Source organism: Jatropha curcas, chromosome 4, assembly GCF_041381405.1.
Source record: "Jatropha curcas cultivar XTBG-Jc1 chromosome 4, XTBG_Jcur_1.0, whole genome shotgun sequence".
NCBI classification, from domain to species: Eukaryota; Viridiplantae; Streptophyta; class Magnoliopsida; order Malpighiales; family Euphorbiaceae; genus Jatropha; species Jatropha curcas.
Genome location: NC_143154.1, coordinates 7,411,823 through 7,429,003, shown reverse-complemented (window position 1 = coordinate 7,429,003; position 17,181 = coordinate 7,411,823). Strand labels below are relative to the sequence as shown.

General features: G+C 33.6%; 2 long non-coding RNA genes across 2 annotated transcripts; both read left to right on the top strand.

The window, feature by feature from the left end:
• The first annotated feature begins 677 nt into the window (after positions 1-677).
• On the top strand, positions 678-3,025 carry LOC149496792 (uncharacterized). The gene is made up of 3 exons (XR_016320356.1): positions 678-1,069; positions 1,963-2,027; positions 2,738-3,025. It is a non-coding gene; the product is annotated as an uncharacterized LOC149496792 (long non-coding RNA).
• Positions 3,026-8,110: 5,085 nt separating this feature from the next.
• LOC149496791 (uncharacterized) lies at positions 8,111-10,094 on the top strand. Its single transcript, XR_016320357.1, has 3 exons — positions 8,111-8,138; positions 9,032-9,096; positions 9,807-10,094. It is a non-coding gene; the product is annotated as an uncharacterized LOC149496791 (long non-coding RNA).
• The last annotated feature ends 7,087 nt before the right edge of the window (positions 10,095-17,181 follow it).

The following is a 17,181-nucleotide window of genomic DNA, read 5'->3' as shown; positions in this document are numbered from 1 at the left end:
ATAGTTGATCCATTCACAATCTTCAATCTGAGGATCAGGTAATTTCCTTAACATTTTTGTATTTTTACATATTTTTGTATTTTTTTATATTCTTGTATTTCTTATATATTTTTGTGATTTTAGTAATTTAAGCTTCTTTAAATTGTATTTTGTTCATATTCAGCCATTTTATATGTCCTTAAATCACATTTAAATAAGAAATAATATAAAAATCATTTAAAAATGAATTCTAAAAACAAAAAAAATATAAATACGCATCTGTTCATCGATGAACAGTAATGTTCTTAATTTTCCAGAAATCGACACTATTCACACACTATTTACACACTATTTACACACTGTTCACACACTATTTACGCACTGTTTATTACTATTCATTATACTGTGTATTTGAAACAACCCGAATTTTTATTTTCAAAGATTTTCCAATTAAATTTAATAAACCGACAGCTTGGAAATTTATTTTAATATTTTATTGCGAACACTGTGAGAAATCGAACCGAAGACCGATTGAAAAAGCCGAAAACCAATTGAAAATCAAAGATTTGGGTCGAATCGAACCGAATCGAACCGGTTCGACCCAAACCATCTAGAAACATCTCTTTCTTTTCTTTTTATCTCCAGCGCTGCCCTCTCTATTCCTCACCATCACAGCAGCGCCTCCTCCTCCCTCTCTTCTTCTTCTTCTTCTTCTTCTTCTTTCTTTCTTTCTTTCTTTCTTTCTTTCTTTCCCTTTCTTCTTCCCTGCAACTGTGTCTGCGTCACTGCCAGCAACTCCAGCAGCTCCAGCAACGTCGGCCGATCACCACCGCGCGCCAGTTGCAGTCGCACCGCCTCCATCGCGCGCCAGCACGTCCCGCAGCTCCTCCGCTCGCCACAGTCGGCCCTCTGCCAGATCACCCAGCCACCGCTGCAGCTCCCTGTCGCAGAAACACCACCAGATCGTGCCACCTTCGCCTTCCCTTGCCACTGTCAGTCGGATTCGACCACTTCCGGCGTGCGTAGCTCCGATCCGACACGAGCAAATTTTCGATCTAGCAAAAAAAAAAAAAAAAAAATTATATTTGGGGTATAAATTAATTTAACTACATTTTCGTTAATTTAATTTTATTAATGATAGTTAATTAAATTTAGTCATTTTAGTTAGTTTAATTCTAATAATTTTAGTTGATTAACTTGATTTTAGTAATTGATTTTAGTAATCTTGAGTAATTAATTTAATTTAGCAATTTTGATTAGTTAAATTAATTTAATTTGGCTAGATCTACTGATTAGTTTAATTACTTGATTAATTAAATTAATTTAAATAGTATTAATTTATTGATAAATAAAATATTTAGTTAGTAATTTTAGTTGTTTAGTTAGTTTAAAATGAATTCAAAATAGTTATTGATTAATAAAAATAATAGTTAGTTAAAATTAAATTCAGTATTAGATAATTTATTAGGAAATTTTGGTAATAATAAAATTTATGGAAATTAAGTGTGGATTGAAGGTAGATTATATTGTATGTAATTTTAATTTATAAATTATGGATGTAGGTTGATGTTAAGGTTGAATGTAATTTTGATATTACTATTTGGATGGAGGACGGGAAAAATTGCATTGATTGATTGCCCGACGGATGGGCTGTGTGGTTTGGAATTATTAAATAAATTGTTGATATTTTAACAGGTGGATAGTCCAATTTTTAGGGGAGATGCTGTCGAAATTTCGGTAGAAAATAAAATAAATATCAGTAGAAAATAAAATAGATTTCAGTAGGAAATAAAATAGATTTTAGAAGAAAATAAATGAAATAGAGTTAGATAGAGAAATAAAAATTTATTACAGAAAAGAAATTAAATATCGAGATTTAATTACATAGAAAAATTTAGAATATAAAATAAAATTATTAGAAGGGTAAAGAAATATTTTGTCTGATAGAGTTATTTCTTTTTGTGTCATTCTTACTTTGCTTAGATCGCCCGGGTCCATCTAGTGCTCCTCCAGGACAAATCAAAGCTAGAACTTCGCTCTCCATCACTGTGAGTAATAATAAATAATGCATGTCAACACTGCATTTGCATAACATTACATTTTTATATATTTACATATTGTATTTTCTCAAATATATTATGTTATGATCACTATAATTATACTTATGCATAATTGTGCATTTGGATGAAATTGGTGTATTATGATAAATGAATTGTTTGATTATTTGTGCTGTGTATATACTGTGCTCTGTTTGTGTGGAGTTAGGATGAAGTGGGTCACCCTGGGTTTGTGAGGACGGTCGATAAATATGGATCCTGATGAACTGATGAAATTGGACCGTCGGCCGGGTAAATGGGAGATCGGCGCCCCCGTGTGCACCTGATGAATTGATGAAATGATGTTGATGAGATGGAAAAGAAAAGAGAGAATGTAAAATAAAATATTGAGAGGACTGGTCAAGTGAGGATTAGACCGGTCGGCCAGATATGGGGGATTGGCTCCCCGGGTGCACATGTTTGAGAGGATGGGCTGTTTGAGAGGACGGCTCGTCGGGGGTTTAGGTGACGCCACTGACTAATTTCCACGTGATGTGATTATTTGAAGGTGATATTGTTTGTGGGTGCTGATGTAATGTCATATGATTGACTGTTGTGTGTTCATTCAGTATACTAGGGTGCATTTTGCTTGACTGTATGTGGTGTGTATTATTTATTATTATTCACTGAGTTGCAAAACTCACCCCCAACAAACCTCCCAGGTACTAGGAAGCAGCTGATTCGACTGAAGCTCTGCAATCTTCTCCGCAGAGTTACAAATGTAAACTTTATATTCATGTTATTTAATTTTGGATGTATAAATTATTCCGTTATCAGATTATTTTTAGACTCCGCAGTTATAGGGTTGTGTATTAATATTGGACTTATTGTTAGCACTACACTATAAATTAAATGTTAGGTAATTAGCTGCAGGTGAACCAGTAAGCCCATAACGTGATTATAATTTATTGTGAATAGGCCCTGGTTATACATTATGTGTTATTTGAGTTTGGGCCAGATGTTTGTATATGGGTTTACTGTTTTGATGAAATTGGAAAAGATAGGTAGACATATTGGATAATTTAGGCTTACTACGGGCCTCGGGGGCCTTAAGCTTACCTGGGCCCTAGTGCCGGTCCGGCCCATGGAAACGGGTCGTGACAAAGGTGGTATCAGAGCCTAAGGTTTATAAGTTTAGAAGTAACTGCGGAGTAATTCCTGTCATGTCTTGACATAGTTTTCCTTGCTTTCCCATTCAGCGTTATTCGCAGCTAGGATAAAGTCAAGTTGTTTAATGATTAAAATTTGTATCCTTGTTCTTTAGAAATGTGATTTAGTTACTGATGCTAAGGGATGGTTTAAGCAAAAAATCTTTCTATGGAATAAATAATATTCATATATAATTTAAGTAGGTAAGAAGATAAGTTATATATGATTAATAAGTTAAATGATGAAAGTATACTATTTTTATTTAATACGTGTTGAATATGGAATATATATATTGAAGACTGCATGAATATTTGTATACGTGTGCCTGCGGAATTGAGAAAGAGTTGCTAATTATTTAATAAGAGAACTAAATGATTCGAATTTGAGGACATTAGAATCCATTTAACTAGAGTATTGAATTAGTATATGTATTTGATGAAATTTACATGATGTTGGTTAGTAGAATTGCTTATAATTATTGAGATGAGTATTTTTCTAGATGGAATGGATATACATGATTTTTATAAGGTTTGAATATTGAAGGATTTGGTGTGACTTGGTATAATAATTGGTGATGAGTATTTTTCATAATAAATAATATTGGTGGAATTACTATATGAAGTGAGTTTTATTTATGAGTAATGACTACTTGGTAGAGTAAAGTGTATTGTTGTATTCAGCAACTATTTCTTTTGGTGTGTGAATATAGGGAATAATATAAATTATTGTGGTTATAAGAAAAGTAAATTGTGATTCTTAGTAAGAGATAAAGTACTCTAATCTTTATGTACTTAGTGATGGATATTGTGTGGATTGTGGCATCTTATGGTTTAATATGGTATAAATAATAATTAAAGCTAATGGTATTTAGTCTTTTGATGTTTAAAATAGTTGTTGCACACTCGATGGTATATAAATTACAAACAATGATTTTTGTTTAATAGGAGGTTCTATGATCCGAGAAACGACTCTATAAGGAAATTATGTAAACAGTGGGCTATGATGATTAAGTGTATTGATGAATGACATCGGACATGGAGAGATAACTGTCCAATTATTGAATTGATGTTATACTAATGAATTAGATAAGTTAGGACGGATCTAGTCCTGTTATTATATGGATATTAAGAAAAGAATCAATTACAGAAACGTGAAGAGTATAAATTAGTATGATTTAAATGAGGATAGTCAGTATTTAGAGTTTTAACAAATTAGGGTTCATGGGTAACAGGATTTGAAAAAAAAAAAAAAAAAAGAAGAAGAATAATGATACATCAGCGGATTTAAGATAAAGACCTCTATATTTTGGGATTGAAATGCTATTATATTAGGTGATAATTATATTAGGAAAATTATAGCTTGAACATAATTGGAATATAAGGAATAGAGGAGAATAATATTTGTATAATTGAACAGTGTCTTATTATATCTTTTGAAGAATAGAGCTAGGTAGATATTAAGAATTTAAATGATCATGAATAGTAATTTTATGCTGTAAATAAATTTCAGATTTATGAAAATTTAGAAAGTTAAAAGATGCTTTAGAATAAGTAGTTAAGAATAGGTAGTTAGACAAAAAGAAGTGAAATATTATTAAAAGTAGAAAGATGGAAGATGTATACTATTGAAGGTAGGGAAATGGCTTTGAGGTTTAAAATAGTCATCACTGTCGTTGATAATTCTAATAGAATATTAAATAAATAATATAAACAAACTTATGAGTTGAGTAATCGGGTCTTTGCGAGGTGAGTTTCGAGAATTTAGTGGTACATAAATAGTAACTTCAAAATCTAAAAAGAGATCAAATGTAGGAAGCTATTGAATGTGTGGTGATATACAAATAGATAAATGATTCAAGGATTGTAATCTCGATGACGAAAGAACTTAGTATTTATATTCAGAAAGAAAGACTTTCTACTTGAGAGAAAGAGATAAGAAAATTCTCACTTCTGTAACTTGATGGCATCTGCTTAGAAAATAGTTTTATGAGTTATATTAATTGAATCCACACATTGAGCTTATAAATATAGTGTGATAAGTGTTATTAATAGTAATAACTTGGAATAAGAGTTGATAAAAGATCATGGGACTTAGCTTAAGATGACAATGAATGTGAATACATGTAACTTGTTTGTGGAAAGCATATAAACATAAGGACTTTCTATTTATTAGTGCAATTCGTGCAAGATACTTGTTTTATTGGATAAAGAAGGTTAGTTATATTTATGTCTTTAGTAGAACATGGATGTAATTAAAGTATTTTATTTCATTAGTAAGCTAGCTAAGTTTGAATTTACTATTTGTTTGGAACAGTGAAACTTGGTATAAGAATAAATAGGTGAATTTGGGATAGTTTAACAATTTTAGCGAGGAGAATACATGGTAGTATTTGAAAACTGAAAATATAAACTATAGGATTATTGGATGTGATAACGGTATGGTTTAAGATTATTGGAATGCTAACTCATGGGTGTCGATCAGATCATTAATAAATGAAAATTGCTCATGGAATTATTGAGATATCAATTAGGATGAGAGTCATTAAGATATGATTGGAGTCAATGTAAAGCTATTCTGAAGTTCTTAGTAATTGGTGGCAATTATGATTGAATGAATATTGTTGTGTTATAAATGGCTGATGTGACATGTCTTGTGGCTTAAGAGACTACTTAATTTGTTAGGTCCATTTTGAAGAATTCAATGAGGTATTAACCTTATTTGGAGTAAAGAACATAGAGAGAACATAATTAAGGTTGAAAATATTCCTACATCGTATTATGTATAAATTTTACAAATTTTGGAGGTGATAGACTTGTAGAAAAGAAATAACCCAACGATATTGTTATCTGAATATTCATAGACATTCATGGGATTAAGAATAAACATAAAACAAAGGACATAGTTTAATCAAGAGTTAGATTATAGGATTAACATCTTTAATCTCTTACTTAACTAGAGCAAAAGGCACTACTTGTTTAGGATTCGTGATTTCTAAATACGTAAACTTAGGTTTAAAAGATTGATTAAAGACAGAAGAAATAAGTAAATTGGATATAAACGACAATTTGGAGAATTTTACATTTTGATTAAAAAAAAATGTATAGATATATATATCTAGGCTGGACTTCTTTATGGAATTGAGTATAATAGAATGGTACTAGCAAATTTTAGAAAATGAATTAAGAATTATCTGGCATGGCAACAACTAATTTGGCTAGTTGCATAAGTTGTTGTCATAATTAATTAAGATATGGTATGATATGATAATTTGGGAAGAGGGATAGAGAAGTTAATAACTAAAATAGAGACTTGGTTATGAATTTGAATTTTCTCTACATAATTGTACTACTTGTTTTTACGAGATTCTCATTAGTAGGATTTGAAAAGAGACTGTATATCTATCTTTGGTTGGAAAATGGTTAAGTTGTTAAATAGGTGATGTGCTTGGGATAGAAGCCAAGATCTCCTATCAGTTGATAGCAAGTAGCTAGAGAAATGTCATGATTTTGTTTAAAATAAGCTTGTAGTAGTGCCATAAATTTGTTCTCTTTAATTAGAAATGATCAAATGGTACTTAATGGTAGAACTTGATGATAATCGAAAATCTCCTTGAATTGGCAGCGACCATCTTATCTAATTATAAACTTCTTCCAAGATTATTGGAGCAATGATATTAATATTTGAAATTGATGGAAAATGGATGAGTCAGCATGTAGGTTTTGAATTTTGAAATAAGGATTCTAAATTGGGATAGTAGAAAATTTGATTGAATATATGGATTCTTGTATCAGTAAGAGTAAATACTTGGTTGTGTATGAGCTTCTTATTGAGTGATGATCACTGCCTATAATAGCTAGTGAGAGAATAAATGAGGCGATACATCAATGGAGGTCACATGATATATGGTTAATGAGATGAATAACTCTTACTTGAGCAAATGTTATGAGGAACTTAAATTCTTACGCGTAACGGTGGCTACTAGAGACAAATCTGTGCCTTGGGTTATGAATATTTTACTTGATTTGATGACTTGTAGATATAGTACAACTCAAGTTTAAATTAACTATGGTGATAAGGTAGATATCTAACTGCTCATAAGAACAAGTATTCTCCTAATATGAATGTCATAACTTTTAGCAGTTGCAGCATTATGTGAGAAGTATAGCCACCATTGTCGTAAACAACTGTTGCATCCTTGTTTCTTGTCACTTAGAAAATTCGAGGACGAATTTTTTTAAGGGGGGAAGACTGAAACAACCCGAATTTTTATTTTCAAAGATTTTCCAATTAAATTTAATAAACCGACAGCTTGGAAATTTATTTTAAAATTTTATTGCGAACACTGTGAGAAATCGAACCGAAGACCGATTGAAAAAGCCGAAAACCAATTGAAAATCAAAGATTTGGGTCGAATCGAACCGGTTCGACCCAAACCATCTAGAAACATCTCTTTCTTTTCTTTTTATCTCCAGCGCTGCCCTCTCTATTCCTCACCATCACAGCAGCGCCTCCTCCTCCCTCTCTTCTTCTTCTTCTTCTTCTTCTTCTTTCTTTCTTTCTTTCTTTCTTTCTTTCTTTCCCTTTCTTCTTCCCTGCAACTGTGTCTGCGTCACTGCCAGCAACTCCAGCAGCTCCAGCAACGTCGGCCGATCACCACCGCGCGCCAGTTGCAGTCGCACCGCCTCCATCGCGCGCCAGCACGTCCCGCAGCTCCTCCGCTCGCCACAGTCGGCCCTCTGCCAGATCACCCAGCCACCGCTGCAGCTCCCTGTCGCAGAAACACCACCAGATCGTGCCACCTTCGCCTTCCCTTGCCACTGTCAGTCGGATTCGACCACTTCCGGCGTGCGTAGCTCCGATCCGACACGAGCAAATTTTCGATCTAGCAAAAAAAAAAAAAAAATTATATTTGGGGTATAAATTAATTTAACTACATTTTCGTTAATTTAATTTTATTAATGATAGTTAATTAAATTTAGTCATTTTAGTTAGTTTAATTCTAATAATTTTAGTTGATTAACTTGATTTTAGTAATTGATTTTAGTAATCTTGAGTAATTAATTTAATTTAGCAATTTTGATTAGTTAAATTAATTTAATTTGGCTAGATCTACTGATTAGTTTAATTACTTGATTAATTAAATTAATTTAAATAGTATTAATTTATTGATAAATAAAATATTTAGTTAGTAATTTTAGTTGTTTAGTTAGTTTAAAATGAATTCAAAATAGTTATTGATTAATAAAAATAATAGTTAGTTAAAATTAAATTCAGTATTAGATAATTTATTAGGAAATTTTGGTAATAATAAAATTTATGGAAATTAAGTGTGGATTGAAGGTAGATTATATTGTATGTAATTTTAATTTATAAATTATGGATGTAGGTTGATGTTAAGGTTGAATGTAATTTTGATATTACTATTTGGATGGAGGACGGGAAAAATTGCATTGATTGATTGCCCGACGGATGGGCTGTGTGGTTTGGAATTATTAAATAAATTGTTGATATTTTAACAGGTGGATAGTCCAATTTTTAGGGGAGATGCTGTCGAAATTTCGGTAGAAAATAAAATAAATATCAGTAGAAAATAAAATAGATTTCAGTAGGAAATAAAATAGATTTTAGAAGAAAATAAATGAAATAGAGTTAGATAGAGAAATAAAAATTTATTACAGAAAAGAAATTAAATATCGAGATTTAATTACGTATAAAAATTTAGAATATAAAATAAAATTATTAGAAGGGTAAAGAAATATTTTGTCTGATAGAGTTATTTCTTTTTGTGTCATTCTTACTTTGCTTAGATCGCCCGGGTCCATCTAGTGCTCCTCCAGGACAAATCAAAGCTAGAACTTCGCTCTCCATCACTGTGAGTAATAATAAATAATGCATGTCAACACTGCATTTGCATAACATTACATTTTTATATATTTACATATTGTATTTTCTCAAATATATTATGTTATGATCACTATAATTATACTTATGCATAATTGTGCATTTGGATGAAATTGGTGTATTATGATAAATGAATTGTTTGATTATTTGTGCTGTGTATATACTGTGCTCTGTTTGTGTGGAGTTAGGATGAAGTGGGTCACCCTGGGTTTGTGAGGACGGTCGATAAATATGGATCCTGATGAACTGATGAAATTGGACCGTCAGCCGGGTAAATGGGAGATCGGCGCCCCCGTGTGCACCTGATGAATTGATGAAATGATGTTGATGAGATGGAAAAGAAAAGAGAGAATGTAAAATAAAATATTGAGAGGACTGGTCAAGTGAGGATTAGACCGGTCGGCCAGATATGGGGGATTGGCTCCCCGGGTGCACATGTTTGAGAGGATGGGCTGTTTGAGAGGACGGCTCGTCGGGGGTTTAGGTGACGCCACTGACTAATTTCCACGTGATGTGATTATTTGAAGGTGATATTGTTTGTGGGTGCTGATGTAATGTCATATGATTGACTGTTGTGTGTTCATTCAGTATACTAGGGTGCATTTTGCTTGACTGTATGTGGTGTGTATTATTTATTATTATTCACTGAGTTGCAAAACTCACCCCCAACAAACCTCCCAGGTACTAGGAAGCAGCTGATTCGACTGAAGCTCTGCAATCTTCTCCGCAGAGTTACAAATGTAAACTTTATATTCATGTTATTTAATTTTGGATGTATAAATTATTCCGTTATCAGATTATTTTTAGACTCCGCAGTTATAGGGTTGTGTATTAATATTGGACTTATTGTTAGCACTACACTATAAATTAAATGTTAGGTAATTAGCTGCAGGTGAACCAGTAAGCCCATAACGTGATTATAATTTATTGTGAATAGGCCCTGGTTATACATTATGTGTTATTTGAGTTTGGGCCAGATGTTTGTATATGGGTTTACTGTTTTGATGAAATTGGAAAAGATAGGTAGACATATTGGATAATTTAGGCTTACTACGGGCCTCGGGGGCCTTAAGCTTACCTGGGCCCTAGTGCCGGTCCGGCCCATGGAAACGGGTCGTGACAGTATTACTATACATTACTGTTCATTATTCTGTGCATTACTATTCATTACTATTTACGCACTATTCATTACTGTCCATTACTGTTCATCACTATTCATCCGATTTTCAAAAATAATAAAAAATATATAATAATAAAAATAATAAATTTTACACATAAATAAAGTTTAATTTTTTCAATAAATTTAAAAATGGTCAATTATGAACCGATCACAGTTTAATTAAGTTTAAAATATTAAAATGTGATTATATATATTTATCTGTATGAATTTTATTATTTTATTATTTGTATGAATTTTTATTGGTTTATGGATTTAATTTTTGATTCGATCTGTATATATATTTTTTGGATCCGGTTTGTTACCCGCCTTTAACCATAAGGCAAGAGCGGGTCATTTATTTATTACATTTTATATTTTTGATTCGGTTTGTCGCCTGCCTTGAACCATAAGGCAAGAGCGGGTCTTTTTATTTATTTGGTTTAATTGCTTTGATTTAATTGTTTTAATTTGAATAATTGCTATGTGATAATTAGATTTGTTTGGGACGATTAAATAATTTTCCAAATAGGAACTCGGTCCGATTTATTTGGGTTGGGTTTAAGTAAATAAATAATTTGGCTTTTCTAATTAAAATAAATTAGAAATCATAGGTTAATAGAGGCCGGTTTTTCCGGGCGCCGGCTTCCAACGGGCCGACGTACCCAATTCCCTTACCCAGAATCGCATTGGTGCGCCTGACCAGTCTTTTAAAATAATTTGGCCTTAAAACAAAATTGGGTTTAAAATGAAGTCATTTTTATAAAAACGGTCCCATTGCCTAAACAATGGGTGGCGACTCAAAATTGTTTATAAGACCGATTTATCGGCACCGTATAAAAAATAAACACATTTCATCAAAAATCACAAAAAGGATGTTTTCGGGTCCTTCGGGGGGATTTTCAACGAAAACAGTTTGAGACCGATCAACTCCTATTTTTGTTGGATGTTTTGTCTCCAAATGCTTCCAAAATGATCCATAGTCGCCCGCTTGTTTAAATTTATAAGATTTTGCACAATGATTGCAAATTACATCGTACATTTTCTCACCTTTGAATTTTTTCGTGAAATGAATGGCGAATATGTCGGAACTTTGTCTTGCTCTTCCAACAATTTGTGCTCGTTGCTCTTGCTCTTGCTCTTCCTCTTCTTGTAATTGCTCATTAAATTCAGATTCTTGAGTTGGAATTTCCAAATTTTCATTTGGATATCCCTCAAAATTAAATTGGTTGGGAGTGAAATCATAGATGTCGTTTGTAGGGATAGATGAATATTGTATTTCTCCAATCTTTCCCTTGCCCTTACCCGAATTTGAGTTTCCTCCACTTGCCATTATATGATAATAAGATATAATTTGGAAAATTGAATAAAAAAAATTAGAGAGAATAATAACTTAATAAGAGAGATTGTAGAGTAGAGAAAAATAATATAGAGTAGAGTATAGTAGAGTGTAGTATATTGTAGAGAGAGTAGAGATTTTTTTGTGATGAATTTGTAAATGAAATGAGGTATTTATAATAAATCCAAAAAATTATTTTTCCAAAAATACCCTTGAAACTAGCCGGTATGTAGCCGTTTATGGCTGTTGGGAGGGGTAATTAAGAGATTTTACAATAAAATTTAAAAAAAAAAAAACACACAACTGACAGTTTATGACGGCTAGAACCGTGGGTTCGAACCGGCGAGTCTAACAGGACAGGGAACCGACGGTTCCAATCCGGTTCCGACTGATTTTCTGGAACCGCCGGTTTCGGTTCCAGAAATCTAGAACCGGAACCGTACCGAAAATCTCCGGTTCCGGTTCCGGTTCGGCCCGATTCCGATTCTCACCGGTTCCGGTTACGGTTCAGGACCGGTTCGAACCGACGGTTCCGGTTCCCGGAACCGTAATATGGCCACCCTTAACTATTGGGAGGAGCCTTTCTTGTTCAAGTATTATAGTGACCAACTCTTTAGACGATGTGTGTCGGAAGAAGAGATAGAGAGTGTTCTTCATTTCTGCCATTCAATGGAATGTGGAGGACATTTTGGAACAAGTAAGACGGTAGCACGTATACTAGAAAGTGGTTTGTATTGGCCTAACTAATTTAGATGCTTTTAACTTTGTTCGTCCTTGTGATTATTGCCAAAGGTTAGGGAATATCTCCAAAAGACATGAGATGCCATCGACATTCTGGAAGTGGAGAATTTTGATATGTGGGCTTGGATTTCATGGGACTGTTCCCATCTTCTTATTCTAACAAATACATCTTAGTGGTGGTGGATTACATCCCTAAATGGGCAGAGGCTGTTGCTCTTCCCAATAATGATGCCAAGAGTGTGATTAACTTCATCAAGAAATACATCTTCACACGTCATGGTACCCCTGCAATAATCACGAATGGAGGTAAGCATTTTTGCAATAAGTATCTAGAATCTCTTCTTTCAAAATATGGTGTCCATCATTGTGTAGGTATCCCATACCATCCACAAACAAGTGGATAAGTAGAAGTAACAAATAAGGAGATCAAAAAAATATTAGAGACTACAGTTGGTCAATCAAGAAACTCGACGACGCTCTTTGGGTCTATAGAACTGCTTTCAAAACACCAATCGGTATGTCCCCGTATCGTATTATCTATGGTAAGGCATGTCATCTACCTGTCGAGTTAGAACACAAGGCATATTGGGCAATTAAATTTCTCAACTTTAATGTCAAAGAGGTAGGAGAGAAGAGGTTGCTTCAATTGAACACGATGGATGAAATTAGGCTCCACGCTTATGAAAATGCCAAGATTTATAGAGATTGTACTAAACAATGGCATGATAAGCACATTATCTTGAGGAATCTGAAGGTTGGCCAGCAGGTTCGTGATTTAGTGATCCGATGGCCAAGCTTCGACCTTAAAAGGTTCGTGATGCGTATTAGGTCATATATGGATCAACTAAACACATAAAACATGATTGAGGGCAGTGATTGATGAATTTGTTCATCCTTCTAGGATGGACATCAAGATCATGAGCTTAATCATGTAAAACCTTTAAATTTATGTCATTTAATTATTATCCTTTACTTTACTAGCACTTTATCATTTCTGTTCTTTATTATTTCTATCCTTTAAATTCTTGTTATTTAGTTTAATGTTCATTGTTATTGTGCTAACCCTTTTATTTGTTAATTTTGTATCATTTACATTCATCATATTCATGATGGTTGGATGATTGATTATGTTATGATCTTGTGATTAATATGTAATTATGTGGTTACTTGTTATCCATTATGATTGTTGCTTGTGTTTTGGATTTATGTTTCATTTAAGCTTCTTATTGCAAAATGTAAATGGGTCCTTAATGGGATTCCTATTATGCTTGATGTAATTATTATTTGGGTTTAGGAAATTTGGAGGGTTTAAGGGTAGAATGTAATGATTAGGTTGGTTTGTAACTCTATTCTCCTCACTTCCCCTTCTTTGGTTGATTTATGTTATGTTGTATGGATGAGATTGAATATATGTTTGACACGTTTTCCAAAAATGCATAAAAGTTTTTACATCTCAATTTTAGTTAATTGCATTAACAAATTATTATGAATTAATGGACAAGTAGGAGGCTAGCTTAGCCGGGCGAGATGGGTGCCTAACACCTTCCCATCTCGTACCTAACTCCCAGACCCTATCTCTGGTTTAAAATCGAATTAGTTGATTCTAAAGAATCGGCTAATCCGAGATTTTCCCTAATAAGAGTGGCGACTTCATAATAAAACTCTTGTCAAAGTCAGAGAACCTTTTTTCCGAGGATTAAACGGGTTTAATAAGGAGAAAACCATTTTATTAAATAAAATATATCAAGCCCGTTTGATTCATTCCAAATCTTTTTGGAAAAAATCCAACATCCTCACCATGTATGGTTTTACTATTGCATATCTTATGAAAGGCTTCGCAGGATGCTTAAGAAGACATATCTTAACATTGCATCTTTTCAGCATACCTCAATGAGATATAATTTATCATTTTATTATATAATTTTACTATTTGTTTAATGATGTTATAAAAGATTATTTCATCCTTTAATATTGCTCCGTGCATCGCGCGGGTTCTAACACTAGTATGAGTTTAAAACAAAGAATGCCTAGATCATCTCTTCTTGAATGTGAGCATTTAAAATTCTGATGCAAAGGAAATTCTACTTTGTTTTAGAATTATGAATAAAAATGAGCTAGGAGCCTCTTACCACCATTTTATTGAGGAATATAATGAAAATTTAAGGAATATGAGGGAATAGAATCCAATGGCTAAAAGCTAAAAAGAGAGGGAGAAACTAGATAACAGAATTAAAATGAAATATCCAGCAAAAGAAACGAAACAATAAAGTATGAAACACGGTTCAAGAAATAAAAAACACAAAACAGAAAAAAGTTTAAACATGAAAATGAAATAAATAAAAACAACAAGAATAAAGCAAAAGGTTCAATTTGCAGAAGGAGGTGGTGGAGGAGGAGGCTACAACATGTGGATGATCATCTGAAGTTGAGCATTCAAACCCGTGTATTGATTTTGCATTATGTCAAGACGGGAATCAATGCTTCCATATGATATGTCAAGGCTGGAAAAATGGTCAGACATCATACTCTCCATGTGTTGCATTCGATTGTCGAACACATCCATCCTTGATAGGATACGAGCTAACACCTCATCGGTTTCGACTTGCGACTCCGGGTGTAAAGGACCTACACCAGAAAAAGCAAAAAAGTAGAAGGTATATTTCTTATGTTAGCTCCACCGTCATCTCCTTTTACTCCAACCTCAGCTTTCTCATCCAAAGTGTCCTCCGCGGGTTGGTCATTAATTCCAGCCAACCAGTAAGTATCTCCATGCCTAACTACCATCCTCATTCGGGCCATCACCATAATGTCTAAACGGTTATTATTGTCGTTATCCAGCAGCACTAAGGGGTTCTCTCAGGGTTGAACATACGAAGATATTACCGAATCCTAGTGATGAAACTCCCCATCACTATACTACCCGTGTTTCCCTTTGCTACTTTCTTCCATCTCAAACCCAAACAATACCCAACATTTAGCCTAATCCCATTCTCAATACCCTACAAAAAAATACAATTCATTAACCCCTACCACACCATCACTATCTTTTCTTCCAAAAAATTCTTCGAGCTAAAAATCTATAAATATAGCGATGAGCGGGATTTCGGAGACTAGTGGCCTTAGAACTTTTAGAATTATACTCATGTGAACCTGTAAAAGCCTCCTTATTTGTTACTTCTACTTATCCACTTGTTTGTGGATGGTATGGGATACCTACACAATGAGTGACACCATATTTTGAAAGAAGAGATTCTAGATACTTATTGCAAAAATGCTTACCTCCATCCGTGATTATTGCAGGGGTACCATGACGTGTGAAAATGTATTTCTTGATGAAGTTAATCACACTCTTGGCATCATTATTGGGAAGAGCAACAGCCTCTCTGCCCATTTAGGGACGTAATCCACCACCACTAAGATGTATTAGTTAGAATAAGAAGATGGGAACAGTCCCATGAAATCCAAGCCCACATATCAAAATTCTCCACTTCTAGAATGTCGATGGCATCTCATGTCTTTTGGAGATATTCCCTAACCTTTGGCAATAATCACAAGGACGAACAAAGTTAAAAGCATCTAAATTAGTTAGGCCAATAAAAACCACTTTCTAGTATACGTGCTACCGTCTTACTTGCTCCAAAATGTCCTCCACATTCCATTGAATGGCAGAAATGAAGAACACTCTCTATCTCTTCTTCTGACACACATCGTCTAAAGAGCTGGTCACTATAATACTTGAACAAGAAAGGCTCCTCCCAATAGTTAAGGGTGGCCATATAACGGTTTCGGGAACCGGAACTGTCGGTTCGAACGGTCCCAAACCATAACCGGAACCGGTGAGAACCGGAACCGGGCTGAATCGGAATCGGAACTGGAGATTTTCAGTTCGGTTCCGGTTCTAGATTTCTGGAACCGAAACCAGCGGTTCCAGAAAACCGATCAGAACCGGATTGGAACCGTCGGTTCCCCGTTCGGTTAGAACCGCCGATTCTAGCCGTTATAAACTATCAGTTGTGTTTGTTTTTTAAATTTTGTTGTGAAATCTCTTAATTACCCCTCCCAACAGCCATAAACGGCTACATAACGGCTAGTTTCAAGGGTATTGTTGGAAAAATAATTTTTTGGATTTATTATAAATACCTCATTTCATTTACAAATTCATCACAAAAAAATCTCTACTCTCTCTACTTACTCTCTCTACAATTTACTACACTCTACTACACTCTACTCTATATTATTTTTTTCTACTATACAATCTCTCTTATTAAGTTATTATTCTCTCTAATTTTTTTTATTCAATTTTCCAAATTATATCTTATTATCATATAATGGCAAGTGGAGGAAACTCAAATTCGGGTAAGGGCAAGGGAAAGATTGGAGAAACACAATATTCATCTATCCCTACAAACAACATCTATGATTTCACTCCCAACCAATTTAATTTTGAGGGATATCCAAATGAAAATTTGAAAATTCCAACACAAGAATCTGAATTTAATGACTAATTACAAGAAGAGTAAGAGCAACGAGCACAAATTATTGGAAGAGCAAGACAAAGTTCCGACATATTCGCCATTCATTTCACGAAAAAATTCAAAGGTGAGAAAATGTACGATGTAATTTGCAATTATTGTGCAAAATCTTATAAATTTAAACAAGCGGGTGGCTATGGATCATTTTGAAAGCATTTAAAGACAAAACATCCAACAAGAATAGGAGTTGATCGGTCTCAAACACAAATTTTCGGGTACGCATCTTCTAACCTTTCTTTATTTCAATATTCTGAAAAAATACAAAAAGAAGAATTAGCAAAAATGATT